This window comes from Ursus maritimus, unplaced genomic scaffold (assembly GCF_017311325.1).
Source record: "Ursus maritimus isolate PB19 unplaced genomic scaffold, ASM1731132v1 scaffold_34, whole genome shotgun sequence".
Classification (NCBI taxonomy): Eukaryota; Metazoa; Chordata; class Mammalia; order Carnivora; family Ursidae; genus Ursus; species Ursus maritimus.
The window spans coordinates 12780757-12798126 of NW_024426008.1; positions in this window are offsets into that span (position 1 = coordinate 12780757).

Sequence of the window (17370 nt, forward strand, 5' to 3'; positions counted from 1 at the left end):
TGACAAGATGTCATGATTGTGAAGAATCTGAGATCTGAGACAAGTCCAAATAAGTGTCCTTATAATCTGGCATTTGAGGTTGGCCATAGAGGTCTTCCAAATCTGCACTTGTGCGGAAAGACTTCCTCCGTTCCTTTTCTTCTCCTTTTTCCGCCGTTCACCACCAAGCCCCAGCTCTACCCCGATGTAGAACTGACGTGGAAGCATGAGGGGATGACACGTTCAAATGGCCCCAGAGCCTCCTCTGTCACGAGACCTCTGTGACTGAAAGCTAGAGATCTGACAACTAAAACACTTAATCCTCTTCCCTGAAAAATGAATGGTACTTCAATTTGATGATATCCAAAATAGTCACTGAAAAAGAGAGATCACCGTGTTCAAATTAAGAGGACATATTCCAAAGACAAAAAGGTAGAAGGCGGTTAACTTCAGCTTCCACGTGAGGTCAGTCGTCTTTTCCAACACACAGTTCGCCTTGAAATGGAAAATACCTTAAAAGATTATTTCATCTGAATGCCAAGTTAGTGACTTGTTTTTTCTCTTGCGTAGCCTCCTGCAAATCCCAATGAATGAAATAATCGAAACTAATAAAAATGTATGGGAAAACATTCGGTTACATTAAGGAATAAGGAAATTACCAAAGAGAATAAAATATAATTTTATTCTTTGCTTCTGATATATTTATCCTTTTTCTTTTTTTTTTTTTAAGATTTTGAGAGAGAGCATGCATATAAGCGGGGGGGGGGCAGAGGGAGAGAGAGAGAGAAGCAGACTCCCCACTGAGCAGAGAGCCCCATCTCAGGATGCCGAGAACCTGACCCGAGCTGAAGCAGATGCTTAACTGACTGAGCCCCCCAGGTGCCCCTATCCTGTTTCTTTTCATCCTGATAATCATTTTGTTGAAAACTGGACATTTTAGGTACACATTGTAGTGACTTTTGATACTAATCTCCCCCAAGGGCTTGTTTTTCTCATTAGCTTATTATTTTAGTGATTTTACTAGACTATTTTAGGGAAGTCTGTTTCCCCCGCAGTGTGATGACGTTGCTCCTTGGAGAGCATAGCCTCAGATCGGTGTATAATCAACATAGGATGATAGTTATTTTAAGGCTTTCGTTTTAGGGCTTTTTTTTTTTTTTTTTTTTGACTGTCTCTTCTCTTGATCGCACTGCTAAGCTGTCGGCCTGGTCTGGTATCACACCCAGCTATTAGGCTTCACTAATTGCCAGCTGACCGTCCTGTTGTCTTTGACAATGCTCCTGGCATTGTCATCAGACTCCATAGTCTGATCCAATTAAACTCAGGGTCCGTTGCAGGGACAGATTTTGAGGCTAGACTTTGAGGTTTGTTCCAATTCCAGCAGGGCTTTTCTTAGCTATATTTTTCCTTGGTTCTCTCTGGTAAACTAGCCAGTCTTATGGTTTAACTTGTTCCTCTAACAGAGCTATCCGCCTCCTCTTAGTCCTGTACCACCAAAATCTCCATTGATTTCAAGAGTGCCCTTACACTTAAACTTTCCCACACTCTGTTTCAAATAAAGCCAGCTCCTTTGAGGAGAGCTTCAGAGTCCCCTGTTCTTAGGAGTTGCTTCTTTCCTTACACAAAACTCAGAGCCACTGTTACAGAGCTGGGTGCAGGAATAACACTTTTGCTTTCCAAACCGAGCTCTGCGTGGTGATGGGAGCGTGTCCCTTATGGCTTGGGACCTCTAGCTTATGGGTGAAATGGCCTGCTCTGCCTGCAATGAAGCCTCTGCCCTGTGAATGGGGACAGGGTGGAGAAAGAGCATCCTGATCGCTTGGGCCCACTACCCAGGAATTTAGTCCATGCAACCTGGATCCGGAGGAAATGAGCAATTCTGGTGGCTTGTACTCCTGGAAAGACATTGTGTCCCTTGACTGATGAGGGAAAAGGGAGCCCTCTCCTCTTGGCTGTACTTACTCAGAGTGAAATGTCCATCAGGCTGAACTTGGGGAAAGAAAGGAGGGAGTGGGTCGCTGCTCAAGTGTTGCAAATTCTTGCTGTTTTAACGGAGATTTAGTTAATTGTCTTGAATGAATGTTCATTCATTTGGTCCATGCCCTTAGGAGAATTTCCAGCGACTTTAAAGGTTTTTGTTATTGTTGTTGTTAAAAAAAAATAACTTGGAAAAAATATATTAAGATTTTATTTATTTGTCAGAGAGAGAGCGCAAGCAGTGGGAGCAGCAGGCAGAGGAAGAAGCAGACTCCCCACTGAGCAGGGAGCCCAATGCGGGGCTCAATCCCAGGACCCTGTGGGATCATGACCTGAGCCGAAGGCAGATGATTAACTGACTGAACCACCCAGGCGTCCTTTTTTTTTTTTTTCACCCCCCCAAGTTATGGTTCGCTGCTGGGGAACAGGGCCATGGATCTCCCCATGTGACTATTCTAGATATAAAATGAAAAGGGGCAAATAGGATGTTTCATATTTAAAAATGGGGAGAAAACTATTCGTAGGCTACAGACCATACAAAACAGGCAATTGGCTGGGTCTGGCTTGTATGTTGTAGTTTGCCAATCCCTGCTCTATAGCAATGATGCTGATTTCCATGTCATTTATGGCTCCTGCCTCAAAACTCTATACTCATACGTTACATTTACAATTTAAAATATATTTTTCTGCTGAGCTATTGATGAAGGACTTGATTCACCTGGGCATACACTCCATTATTCCTAGGGTTACATAATTCTGGACTCACTGGCTGTAACTTTACCATTCTTGGTAACTACTCTTTGATGTATAGTCAGGGAGAAGAGTAATAAAGGCAAAAAGAAAAGTCCTTACGTGCCTGTCCTGGCAGGACTTATGTTTCTTTTCTGATGATCATCATTGTTGATCTAGCTCATTGTCTATAAACTCTGTAAGAATTAGAGATTTTTTTTTTCTTAACAAGTTTTTTTTTTTTTTTTTTAAAGATTTTATTTATTTATTTGACACAGAGAGAGAGACAGCCAGCGAGAGAGGGAACACAAGCAGGGGGAGTGGGAGAGGAAGAAGCAGGCTCATAGCGGAGGAGCCTGATGTGGGGCTCGATCCCAGAACGCCGGGATCACGCCCTGAGCCGAAGGCAGACGCTTAACCGCTGTGCCACCCAGGCGCCCCATTTTCTTAACAAGTCTTGATCACCAAGGACTGATTCTCAAACAGTTGTCTTGGGGATTGGGGGTTCCCCGAGAACTTTGATATCCAGCTGGTGGTCTTACATCATTGTTCTTGACAGCTGCACCTCCCCTTTCTATACTGTGAAGGTTCTGAGTTGTCCAGAGCCTCCAGGCTCATCAATCTTCCTTGGCCCCAATTTTGGAAAGCATGAAGGAAGAAAGGTTTGTATTTTATACTTCTTGAGAATATAACTTCGAAAGGAGTGGTGTTATGGACTAAATGCTGTTCCCCTAAAATTCATACATTGAAGCCCTAACCCCCAACATGATTGATTTTGGAGATTTGGTAAGGATTTCTTGCCATCTGGTTGGAAAACAGGTGTGCCTATATTGTTGACTGGTTTCAGATCATTGTTCTGTCCTCTGCCATGGATCATTCTTAATTTGCCTCCAGTCACCTCATGGATGCTGGAGACGTCAATTCTTCCTTGAACAGTGGCCTGCAACAATGGTCTCGAAAAGATGGGGTTAAGGAACCCAAGTGGGGGTGAGGGAGTTGGTTTTGTCTTTATCACTGTGCTAAGCACGGACACAGCAAACTCCACAACATGCTGCCCAAACCAAGCTAAAACCTTCTGCAAAACTTTATCGAAAACTTGAGTGTAATGGAAGAATTACATCTCCTAGATAATCAAGCCCAGATACTAGATAAGACCCTTCTTGGATGCTTCCCAGTCCAGCACTGAAGCTGCCGCCATATAAAGAAAGTCTGCCGTGTGCTCTTGAAACGAGAAAGAGAAAGAGAGGGGAGGGTGGAGAGGAGAGAGGGAGGGGGTGGGAAGGGAGAAAGAAAAGGAGAGAAGTTCTAGCCCCTCCTCCCTATGGTGTTCCCGACCATAGTCACTGCTGCAGGTCTCCTTTCTGAGTACTTGCTTTGTACCCTACGTCCCTCCCCTTCTGAGATGATAGGCTTTGGGGATGCTCACTACTTTCATTAAAAAATAAAACAGCAACCCCCCCCCTTCCTTGGTAGTTACCCTTGGCCTTGCCCTAGAGCCCCTTTAGGATTTTCTGTCATATCACAAACATCTAGTATCAGGACACGCACCAATATCTAGGAAATTTGTTTTGGAATCACACGGCTGAGGCATACATCTTTAGTATAGGATTCTCCTGGGTGTCAGCAAAGTCCGGAGTGTTCATGCTTCTTCCATGGGCATGAGATGAAATTATGCCCCAGAATTCTTCCTATCATCTTATGGTTTCAATCCTAATTATTTGTGGGTAAATGCCCCCCCCCCCCACACATCTTTCAAAAGCAAATTTCAGGTGAAATACAATCTTCAGCTACATCAATGGAAAAAAAAAAACCCTAAAGGAGGTGATATCTAGACGTTAAACTTTGCAAACAAGATAAATTTGATATTTTAATGAGATTAGACTTTGGGATTTTTTGGGTGTTTTTTTTTGTTGTTGTTATTTGTTTGTTTTCTAAGTCCCCAACTTCTCATAACACTTAAAAGTTTGAGATTGCAATATTTTCCATTCAGGTTTCAAAACTCCAATTCAATTTTAGGGCACAACTACAAAATGCCCTTCTCCTTCGTAGTTTCTGTAACAAAGTTTTCCAAATATAAGAATCCTGAGTCCTAACACAGAAACGGTAGATCAGTCTCCAGCAAACCCCAGGAGAGAGTGCCCTCCACTGGAAGCCTGAACAGACCATCCCTTCCTGCTAGAGCCACATCCTTCTGACTCCGTCGATCTTCAAACATAACGAAAAAGTGGCCAACGCAGAATGACTCAAACCCTCGCTACTACATGTGCTAACACTGTCCTTGCCCACCCTGCAAGTCAGGCTTGCGTCGAAAAATACTATCTAGTGCACGAAATATTTCTCTAACCGTGATGCCGTCTCTTTAAGAATAACTTAAACCCCAAAGACTGAGATGTTTTAATAAAATGAGTCCAGGCAAGCAATTGTTTTTTCTGAGACTGTTCAGCCCAGCATGAACCCTGAGTCTGACAGCACTGAGCTGCCTGGTTCTCGAGGGACCTCAATGCCTGAGTGAGCTTCCCAAGGTGCCTCCCTAACTCCCAAGGTGAGATGCAGCCCAGCGGCTGAGGGCCCAGTTATTTCCAGTCTGCACAACCACACGTTTTTTTTCCCTAAATTCTCGGTCTCCAGGGATTGCCTTGCAAAACAAAAAGCTAATTTACCATTAAACCTTTGATTAAAAAAAAAAAAGACAAGGAAAGTCTTCTTTTAGTCACATTGCATGCTCAAGACACCTTTCAAGGTGAGAACTGCTAAATTTACACAAACGAGGACACCTTTTTACAAAATTTTATGGACACAAAGAACTTGTCTTTTTTTTTTTTTTTTTTTTTCCTGCCAGTAAATCTCTAATAAGTGCCTACTCTTCACCAGGCACCGGACAGGGCTCTAGGGCCGTAGTTAGGGAAGAGCCTTGATCTCTGCGTGCGAGCAGTACACACTGTCCTGGAGGAGACACACCTGTCGTTTCCTTCAGGATAAGACGGATAAAACAAACACTGAATATAAAACACCAGCAAAATACCACGGGCACCCAGAAGTCATAATGATGTCAACAACGATGCCGGGGGTAATGATAAAATATTAATACTATAATAACCATGTAGTTAAAACACAGGCACTCTGGTAAATGATTTCTATGTGCTGTAGAATGGAGTCTCCATGACAATGTCATGTGACAGGTACAGTTAATACCTCCATTTCATAGATTTGGAAACTGAGGCATGCAGAGGAAGGAATGACCAAGTGGGTTTGGGGCAGGCAGAACGACCTCACAGAGGTTATTATGTAAGTCACAGCCCGGGGGAGGGGGGATGAATGGGATAGAAACAGATAGAGGAGAAAGAGGGGAGAGACACAAGGTAATTTGGCCAAGGAAACAGCACTAGATGTAAAGAGCAATCCAAGCAAAATTAGGGGCGCCTGGGTGGCTCAGTCGGTTAAGCATCCAACTCTTGGTTTCAGCTCAGGTCATGATCTCAGGGTCCTGGGACCAGGGTCGATCAACTCCCCCAACTGGGAATCTGCTTGTTTCCCTCTCTGCCCCTCCCCCTGCTCATGAGCACACACATTCTCTCTCTCTCTAAAATAAATCAATAAATCTTAAAAAAAAGAATCCAACCAAAATTAAAGGGAGTATTGTGTTGACAATGAAGGAAAGATAGTGCTAGAAAAGATGTCCAGTATTTGAAACATTTGGAACAGTTTCCCACACCTGGCAGACCCTCATCTCACGAAATGTTGCAAAGTGAAGCAAATGAATGGATTTCTTTCTGGGTGCCAGACTCACTTTTCCTCCTATAGGGCTCCATTAATTGGTATTTGCTTCTTGCCCATGCTGCGTGCACTTTTATTATCATTTTTGATCTTTTAACCTATTTTACAATCCTTTCCTTTCCCCTGTCAACAGAAGGGAAATGCAATCATAGCTGACCAATAGCCTAGGATACCAAACAAAAACTTGACAAGTGAAAGAGGGGGAAAAACACAGTGTCTTGTCAGCACATCCGCAAAATAGGATACCGGTTGCCATACAGGGACAGATAGTAAAGTCAGAGGGTCCATGAGAGGCATGAACTGTCAGCTCCAGGGACAGAAGTAAACTCATCTGTTGTGAACACCTACCTCATGCCAGCTCTTCACCTACATGGTTTCTCCCAACTCCACCGACAAGGCGCTATTATTCCCATTCTACAGATGAGAATATGGATACTGATGGGTGGGGTATTCTTTTTTTTTTTTTTAAGATTTTATTTATTTATTTGACAGAGATAGAGACAGCCAGCGAGAGAGGGAACACAAGCAGGGGGAGTGGGAGAGGAAGAAGCAGGCTCATAGTGGAGGAGCCTGACGTGGGGCTCGATCCCGTAACGCCGGGATCACGCCCTGAGCCGAAGGCAGACGCTTAACCACTGTGCCACCCAGGCGCCCCATGGGTGGGATATTCTTGCCTGAAATCATTGCAGTTAGCAAGGGCATATTCCACCTTTCAAACCTTGTCTAGCTGACTTCCCATCCTATGTTCTTTCCACAATGATGTATTGCCCCACCCACCATGAGAACTCAGGGTCCTCTGAGGTCTTATGGCCCCATCTCTCCCTCCCTCCACCTGTCTATGTTATATAATAGGACATACCTAACATTTAATGTTTTACTCAAAACCATGATTAAATCTTGAATCAGTCAGGCTTTGTGATCCCATAGCCAGTTTTCATGGGCAAATACATGTGCAAAAATCGAGTGATGAGTAAAACAGATATCGGATTGACTCTACTTACCAATATGTGTGGGTACATTAAGTGAAAAGTATGAAAAACTTGTAAGCACTACTCAAATCATTAAATACTTTCAGTACGGTCGGAGTCCTTAAATATTGTCTTTAAGTTAAAGTAATCTTCCCAAAAACTGCAAAAGCGGCTTGAGAGAATTTGAGAAAGCATCAGATCCAAGTGGAGCAGCACAGAATTTCCCGATTGCCTGCAGCCTGACTCTTGCCATTTTCCAGCCCCTGCCTGCCTTCCAAGGTGTCAGTCTTCCTGCAGATTCTAGTGATTTGCCAAAATGTTATTTTCAGAAGACAGAGAAAATGGAGACTTTATCAGAATAGAAAGTGTTGCCTACACTGTGAGTTGTTACCACTGTTTGATTTAAAATTTCACTCAAAAGCATTTACAATTGGTTTAACTTTGTAACTGAAAAAGGAGCAAGAAGAGTGTGGTGCTGTGGATTAAACCGTACAAATAGAAATGATGGATTTGTGCTCTTTATCGGATACTAATCATGCCTTATGTCGGTATCGGGCTGTGTAAATTTCAAAGCGGTCATATATATTTATTTTTGCCTTGGATTTGGTCAATATTCCAAAGAGTAGATAGTGCAGGAAACAGAATCAGCTCTTTGGTAAGAAAACTTGAGGCTTGGAGATATGAAGCAGCTCTCCTATGGTGTCAGAGTTCAGGATGAGTTAGAGAGGACTAGGCTTCTGGACTCTGGGACCCCCATCCCTGTGTCCACATCACAGCTCTAGCATCTCATGATTCCAGTGAAGGCACAGCAAATCCCACATCCTTCCTGGAGAATTCTGTAGCAATGAAAAGGTTTGGGACCCATGACTCTGACTTCTTTAAAAGTTTTAGAGGATTCTTTGGTCAGCAATTCTAGGAAACTATTAATTCAGTAAATTATCCTAGCTGAGAGCAATACATTGCCCAGAATTGTTTCCTTTGAAAATTCAGGCTCATATTAATTGCGGTTAAATTTTCTTTAGTGTTCCTAAAGATAGTTTAAACAATTGAATCACAAGATGAATGACTTCAGCTCATAGTTTCAGGGTAAATAATAGAATGTGATACTTTAATTAAGATGTTGTTTATGAATAGTGCTTTTAAAAACAATATAGTGTGATCACAACTGTGATAGATGGAAAAACAAGTCTAGAGAAAAGTATTATTGTGGGTTGATGGATTAATAATTTAAAAGGGTTATACATATAATTTAAAAGGCACTGATACCTTTAAGATTTTATTTTGAGAGAGTATGCACGCACGCACACACAAGCAGGGAGGAGGGGCAAAGGCAGAGAGAGAATCTCAAGCTGACTCCACACTGAGCACAGAGCCTGTCCAGAGGCCCTATCTTATGACCGTGGGATCATGACCTGAGTCGAAATCAAGAGTCGGACGCTCAACCAACTGAGCCACCCAGGTGCACCAAGGCACTGGTATCTTTCATTGAAAAACTACCAAGCAAGACAAACGAGTGAGGAAGAGAGCTACAGAACTGTCAACTCCCCTAGAACTAAGCTCAGAAACTCGGTTTCCACAATCAGCCCTTGACTTGACACTATTGTTGACCACCTGGATGTTAATTTGGTAATGATGAACATAAGGGAGTCATGAGTTATGGACAGTGACTCTCCACGATTCATGTATTTATTCATTCAGCAAATATTTGTTGAACTCTTACCACATAGTAGGCACTGTGCTATAAGCTCGTCGCACGAAGGGATGCCAACTCAGGCACTTCTCTCTCTGGGCTCGTAATCTACTGGGGGTGATAGACACAGAAAGTGATAACTGGAGGAGAAGCAGCTGTGAGTACACGGGGAAGGGAATCCACTCAGATCTGAAGGTCAGACTTCAAGCACCATCTAAACCGAGAACCCAAAGTTGGACAGCAGTTGGTCAGGTGAAGAATGGGGGTGGGGGTCGGGGTGGGAAATACTGCAGGTAGAGGACATATTTGTACAATATCCTATAAGTGAAACAGAGCCTGAATCGTTCAAGGAACTGAAAGAAATTTGGTAGAACTGAACAACAGGTTGTTGGGAGAAGAGTGGAATCAAATGAGGCTTAGAAGATAAGGAATGCCAGATCCTTGGAATTGTGGGCACTGAGGGGGAGAGAGATACGATCAGGTTTGTGGGTGAGACCCACCACACTGGTTATTAAATGAAGGATGACTGAAAGAGGGAATGTCTCAAGTTTCATTAGGAAGCTGTTTTCCTAGTTTGGGTGAGATACGGACGAGGACAGTGGCAGTGGGGATGGAGGGAAGTAGAAATACGTAGTAGAAACACTAGGACTTGGTGAGTGAGTGCACACAGCGGTAAAGGGGGGGCTCCAAGGAGAATGGGGACGTTTCCGGCCTGAGTCACTGATTATCCCATTTCCAATTCCTTGAGTAGGGAACATAGGACAAAAGCATGTTTCAGGAGGCTGATAGTGATTTTGAGGGGCTCGTGACATAGCCAANTAAAACGTTCAGCAGGTAGCTTTAGACACGTGTCTGAGCGTCCAGACTGGAGCTCTACGGTTAAGGGGCATCACTGGAATTCCGTGCTGTGACTAGAGATAAGAGTCACCTTCCTAAAAACCGTTGATCAAATGGAAGATGTTATGGTAGCAGCATAGTCTTTAAATCTAAACACAGACCATCCCACGCGCAATTAAACTCAGCCCCCAGAAGAGGGAAATTTGGTTGGAAGAGCTGGACTTAATCACAGGGCCCATGTCAATGGAGGCTCCGAGTATAAGGTCTGGATCTCTTCCCATTTACCCGGCTCTCTCGGTCTCCAGGGAAGGAGCTGCATGGGAGTTTGAACTAGAATAGTTGGTCACCAGTAAGTGTAGAATGAGGATCCCAGACCTACTTTGACCAAAGGCTCCTGAAACTGAGGTGAGAGACAATAGCATGGAGGCTCCCCAGGGATCTGCTGCTCTAGAGATTAGCTTGAAAGGGTTCACCTCAGACTGGGATCCTTCTGGAAGAAGACAGAAGACATGATACCTGCACCAGGAGAAGAAATCCTCAATGTGGGGAGTGAGGTTAGAGGACCCCAAAAGGGAACTTTTCAGCGTTTCTGGCTCAGAGACATTATAGTTTGGAAGTTCAGAGAAAGTCAGCTTGAGTTTGTCTGACGTTATCTCGTCGTTGGAAGGAGGTTATGCATTTCTGGCAAGAATACCCCAGAAATGGTGTTGTGTCCTTCCTAGGGCATCAGGTCAAAGGTTTTAGGACATCCGTATGTCTTATCACTGGTGATATTAACCTTGGTGCCCCAGGTAGGGTGGTGTGTAAGTCAAGGTTCTCCAGAGAAAGAGAGATTACATTCTATAATCTATACAGTTGCGTATTATATAATAAATTTTTTGTTTTCAACAGCATTTAGACTTGTCTTACTCCCCCACTTTCTCACTGTTTTCTGGTATCATCCTGCCCAAATAAATCACTTGTACCTAAATCTTGGCTTTAGGTCCTGCTTTGGGGTAAACCCAAACTGAGCGGAGATCAGGATATCTGCAGCACATACCCACATTTTTGGATTTTTTTCTATAAAAATTACCTGGAAGGTAGCTAGTCCATGGTACCCATAAGAAATGGTCATAATAGCTAATATTTACAGAATTCTTTATGCCAAGCACTGAACCAGGTTCCCCACATAGATTTGGTCCCATATGAAGTAAGAGTTCAAACCATATGAAGTAAGAGTTATCATTACTCCTATTTTACAGATGAGAAAACGAAGATTTAGAGTCATGAAGCCATGTGTCCAAAGTCATGCAGTTAGCAGATGGCTGAACAAAGCTCTCTCCAGGCAAGTTCACTGCAGATCTGTGTCTCTGGCACAGGGCTAAGATTAGGATCCGCTTAAGAAACTCCAGGAATTGGGTTGGCCGCTGGGATTGGGTCAGAGGCAACCCCACTGGCCTGACCATCTGCAGAAAGGAAAGCTGTACCAGCACTAGTTTGGACATCTCGGAGTGCTCTGTGAGTTGGAAGCAAAGCTCCTTCCAGGGAGCCTTGCGTTTAACGTATAAATAAATAATTCAGATGTAAATTGCAATCCCAAAGTGCCCTCCTCCTTTTCCCGATCTGGGCTATAAAAAGCAGCCACAAACATATGTTCCTGCCGGATTTTTTTTCTGTGGTGCCCTCTCCATGAAGACACTTGGGGAAAAAAAAAAAAAAATCAACAGCCCACGGTCTCTTCAGAGCCTACGGCTCCGGTTTGTCATTTGCAAAGGACAGAAATAGTCCTGCATGGTCGAAGGTGGGGGGCCCAGGAGAGAGGGAGAGAAAGATGTATTCTTTGGCTGCTGGGTTACCTCCTAATGAGGGCCTGGGGTTGAAAAAGGACTTCAGAGCTCTGCCAGGTAGAGGTGCCCACTTCCGCTAAGTGTTGACTTAAACCGAACTGCGGCCACGGGGGAGGAGTGGGACAGGTTGCTTTTAAGGAGAGCGACTTGAAGAGTGGCCACGGCATTCCTTCCCACCCCACTCCCGGCTCTTGGGTTATTACCATTATAATGAACATTAATTATAACGCTACGGCATTTTAAATGCCAATTTCAGTTGGTGACTTAAATAAAAGCCAAACGATAAAACTGCACACACGAAAGCAGAAGAATTTTGAATTCGGTCACAAGCAAGCGTTCTCCGTACTGAGGTTCCAGATCTCTGCCGCCCTGCCTGCCATGCCCCTGCAGCAGGAATCTAGCCAAGAAGGAGTGAAAACCTAGACTCTTCCCTTGACTCCTTGGAATTCTTTACACTAAGAAGCAGAGAGCAACAGCTGAGACACGGTGGAAGTACCAGTCACACCATGGATTCTTCTGGGGCCCTTTCCTGTGAATTCCCTATCTGAAGCCAAGCAGACAGCAATAGTATGATCTGAGTATAAAAGGGTTTGTGCCAGCTACAGGCTTGGCATAGGGTTTCTGGATGCATGGAACGACGTGCCCGCGGCCGCTCCGCCACCCTTCAGAATAGCAACTCTCGGAGCCTGGGAACTGTTTCCCAGATCACGAAGTGACCTTTGCATGTCTGAGAAGGAAAATGCTAATAACTGAACTGAATTAAATTTAAAAGTCTAACTTGTAGCAAGTAAATAACTACATTGCAATGTCTTCCAAAAATTAATGTACAGTTTCACAACTTTTTCGGCAGTGCACTCAAATAACCTTTAAAAATTAGGCTAATGACAGTGCTTCTCTTGCTGGAGACCCTGCACTCCCCAGAAGAAGATGGTTTCGTTTCCCTGTTTCTGTTATGATCAGTAAAGCACTTCAAAAAAAAAAAAAAGAAAGAAAGAAAGAAAAAAAATTAGGTGCTTGAATTTACAGGGGACAAAATTGTAAATTCACTCAGATACACTTTGGTGTTTCTTTATCATCCTCTCTATTCAGATAGTTTAGTTAAGGAACAGGCTTTATCACACGTGGCCAGGTCCAGGACTTGGGGGGGGTGGTTACCGAGGCACCTCACGTGCAAAATTTAACTAAGTGTCACTGTCAGCATCACGCAAGCGCTCAAGCCAGCCGCGAGGCCCCACCTTGCCACAGCGCGGGTCAAGCCAAGTGCTGCTTTGCTCTGGCCTGTGACCACAAGCCCGCTGCACTGCACTGCATTTATTCCATATTAATTCACTCACCAAATACTTACTGAGCATCTGATATGTACCAGGTACTATGCTCACCAAACAAAATCGACAGAATTTCCTGGCTTCCCATTCCTGGGAGGGAACACGAATGATAAGAAACAAACATGATAATTGAGACAGAGTATGGTATGTTGGAATGGGAGAAGCACTCTGGCTAAATAAAGAAAAGAAGGGAGAGCTACGAGGATCAGTGAACCTCAGTGGGAAGAAGACATTTGGGCAATTACTTGAGGGAAATGTGCAGTGAGCCAGGCAGATATTCAGTAGGAAAGCATTCCAGGCACCAGGGCACAGTCAGTACAAAGGCCCTGAGGCACGAATGTGTCTGATGTGGTTAGAAAGCAGTGAAGAGGACAAGGTGACTAAGCAGAGTGGAAAAGGAAGGAAGGGCACTGGATACGGTCAGAGAGACCAGGAAGCACAGGCAGGACTTGCTGTATATTGTTAAGACCGTGGATTAAATTCTGAAGGAAATGAGGAGCCACTAGGCATTTTTGAGCAGAAGAGTGAGATCATCTGTTCTAAGTTTAGCAGGACCATTCTGGCTGCTTCGTTGAGGATGACTACAGGAAAAGGGCAAATGTGAGAACAGGAATACCGGTCAGAAACCAACAGTGGTTTTTCTAAGCCCAAGATGGTAGTAGACCATCTTGGACCACCATGGTGATGGGAAGCAGCTGGATTCTTGATATATTTTAAAAATAGAGCCATCAGGGGCGCCTGGGTGGCACAGCGGTTAAGCGTCTGCCTTCGGCTCGGGGCGTGATCCCGGCGTTATGGGATCGAGCCCCACATCAGGCTCCTCCGCTATGAGCCTGCTTCTTCCTCTCCCACTCCCCCTGCTTGTGTTCCCTCTCTCGCTGGCTGTCTCTATCTCTGTCAAATAAATAAATAAAATCTTTAAAAAAAAAAAAATAGAGCCATCAAAAACTCCTGGTGGATTGGATACAGGATGAGATAGAAAGGAGTCAAAAGAAACTTTGAGATATTTGTTCTTAGCTACTGGAAGGAGAGCGTTTCCATTTTCGGACATGGGAAAGATTGCAGGTATAGCAATTTTATGGGTAAAGACCTAAATTTTGATTTTGGATAAATTGGAGATGTGTATAAGAATTCTAATCGAAGATCTTGAGAAGGGGGTTAAAATATACAAGTCGAAAGCAGGAGAAGAATCCAGGCTGCAGATGAATATTTTGGAGTCATCAGCATCAAAAGGTTCTCTGAAATTCTGAAAGTGGATGAGATGCCCCAAACGGGAGAGGAGAGACCCACGGACTGAGGCCTGCAGCATTCCAGGGGCAAGAGAAGAGGAAGAAGAGGAGCCCACCAAGGAAAACCAAGGGAATGGGTTCTCAAGGAGCCACGTAAGAGGAGCTATCAGATGGCAGGTGCTGTTAATGGTCAAACTGGAAGAGGCTGAGAGGTCATTAGCAGATCAAACAGCATGGAGATCATCAGTGACTTTTTTTTTTTTTTTTTTTTTTTTGAGCGCGTGGAGGGACAGGAAGCAGAAGGAGAGAGAGAATCTTAAGCAGGCTTCACATTCAGTGCAGAGCCAGCAATGGGGCTCTATCTCAGGACCCTGAGAGCATGACCTGAGCCGAAATCAAGAGTCGGACGTTTAACCAACAGAGCCACCCAAGCACCCCCATCAGTGACTTTTGTTAAGAGTGGCTTGAGAGGAGTCAGGTGAAAGGTAAAAAAAAAAAAGAAAGAAAGAAAAAAAAAAACCTGATGGGAGCGGGATTGAGAAGTGAGAGAATGGGAGACAGTAAGAATAAACATATTTCTAAATGTGTTTTGATGCAAAGGAAAATTAGCAAAATGGTCCAGTGGCTTTCAGCAGAAGCAGGGTCATAAAAGATTTTACAATAAGATCAGAGAGATAAAAGATGAAAAAAATAATAGTGTGTTTTTAGGCTGATGAGAACTGGCTCTTGTCAATGTGATTTCTCTGCTGTTAACATTCTATTTCACCAGGAATATCTTCATATACACAGCAAATAGTTTAATGCTTTCCACAGAATAAATGAATTCAGGACTCTTTTAATAGGCAAAGAACCTGGCAGATGATAAAATACAATTCTGAAGTTAAAAAGCAAGCCCCTTAGGCTAGGAAAATTAGGTGGACATAGGTCAATAATTCAAAGAATTCTCTAGAAAATGGAGGTGATAAAGATACCAGCCAATAAAATAATAACTGTACATTAATCAAAAGTAATAAATGGCCATGTTAGAAATTCATCACTGCAGGGACTATGCCATCATGGTCCCTGATTTAGTTATTGCTTAAATATCCATTTAAGGAGGGCACACATTGCATGGAGCACTGGGTGTTATACACAAACAATGAATCATGGAACACTACATCAACAACTAAGGATATACTGTATGGTGACTAACATAATAAAAAATTATTTAAAAAATCCAGTAAATATATTTGCTAATGTTTTAATAAGTACTCATCTTTCCCAAAGAAGTTCCTAAAGCAGAAGTGAAGTCTCTGGAACCAAGGAAACATGGCAGGTGTGAACTCATGACCACCACAAATGCATGCAAGATATACCACATTGGTTCAGTCTTCTAAATAAAATTTCTAATCTTGTTTCCATTAGGCTTACGCTAAAATCCTGCAATGGGAGCTTAACACAGTCTAGATCTTTCAGGGAGACCCCAATAGTTTTAGATCTATGATGGTCCTCACGATGTGATTAGGTAGACAAGTCAACATGGTTGGTCCCTTCAAGACGGGTGCTTAATTCGAGAAGGCTAGCAGCTCTTAAGACGAACACTTCTCCCTACTTAAATGCATTCAGATGTTTTTGTTTTTTGTTTTTTTCCCCTCAGGTCAGGCTTCTATTCTAGACAGAGAAATCGCAGGGTAGGAGTAGGTGTGGGTCCCTGAGAAAACACCCTTTTCCTGGGTTGGACGATTTCTCTCTCCCCCAGATTGACGGTTTCTCCTTCTGCCTGAAATACATTCTTCCCCATCTCCCTTGTTTCAGGCACGTTATACTGCAGTAACAAACTCTCAGGGGGCCCACAACACAAAAGTGTATTTCTTGACCATGTTTCTTGTCAGTTGCATGTTGGAGGCGATCTAATTTCTATCTTCTTTACCCAGATGCTTGGGGCTGGCCCTAACTGGCTTCATGAGAAAAAGAGCAATAACACCTCACCATGAAATGACCCTTCAAGTTTGTTTGGAAGTTGCATATTTCACGCTGTATCTTCTGAAACACATCACATGGTCAACATGATGCGTGGAGAAATTAACTACCCACTGGGAGAACGTCGAGACATTTTAGAGAAACAAAATGTCAAGTCCCTTTCCTGGAGGTGAAGTAGCAACGAAAAAAGCAGTTAGCCATTTTCTTTCTTAACTCAGTTTGCTATAGCAGCGAGCACTCTGAGATTACAGAGCCACTGGAGGAAATTTGCAAGAGTGGGATCAAACAATTCTATAATATTACTAATCAGGCTCTGATCACACATTTAACACATATTAATTCATCTAACCCTTAGAAGAATTCCATGAGGTAGATACTATTTTTTACTTCCTCTCCCCATTTTTGTAGATAAAGGAATTTAGCCATAGAGATAAAGTCACTTGTTAAGAATAAACAAGGAATAAATTGTGGGTGTGGGAATAGGACCCCAGGGTCTGAGCTCTTAACCACTGTCCTACAGTATTATTAAGAATTAGACCCAGGTGCAGTACCTAGGGAGTCCTAATAAGAGAACGAGTGGCAATCATCCTGTTTCATTCTCCAGAAGTCTAAAAAAGGGCGATTTTCCCCCTCTGTGTTTCTTTTGAAATGTAAAGTCTTGCTGTGCCATTTTCAGATTAAAGCCCAATTAAGGGAATAAAACACTTGTGCTATTGATTCTTCAGTAGGGAGTTTACAGCTATAATCAGTTACTCCTAGGAGCCAGTTATCTCTCTAGATGCTCAGCTGTGCCCTTTTATTCATCCACAGTGATTCCCGAGTCCACAGTCCAGGCCCTAACATGTCTTGCTGTGTGCCACGAATTATTAAGGCTGTACGTGCAGATCCCCCAGCAGGAATTTCCACCAGTTGCCCACTTCCTTCCATCTTCACTTCTTTTCCCTATACCTGACGTGACTAATTGGGGTGACCTGCTGAACTAATGGAGTTTATAAAAGCAACGTTCCCAGCATGCCCTGTTACTAGGACTCTTCCTCTCCATCACCTTCGATTGTGCGGGACGTGGGGGGGGGGGGG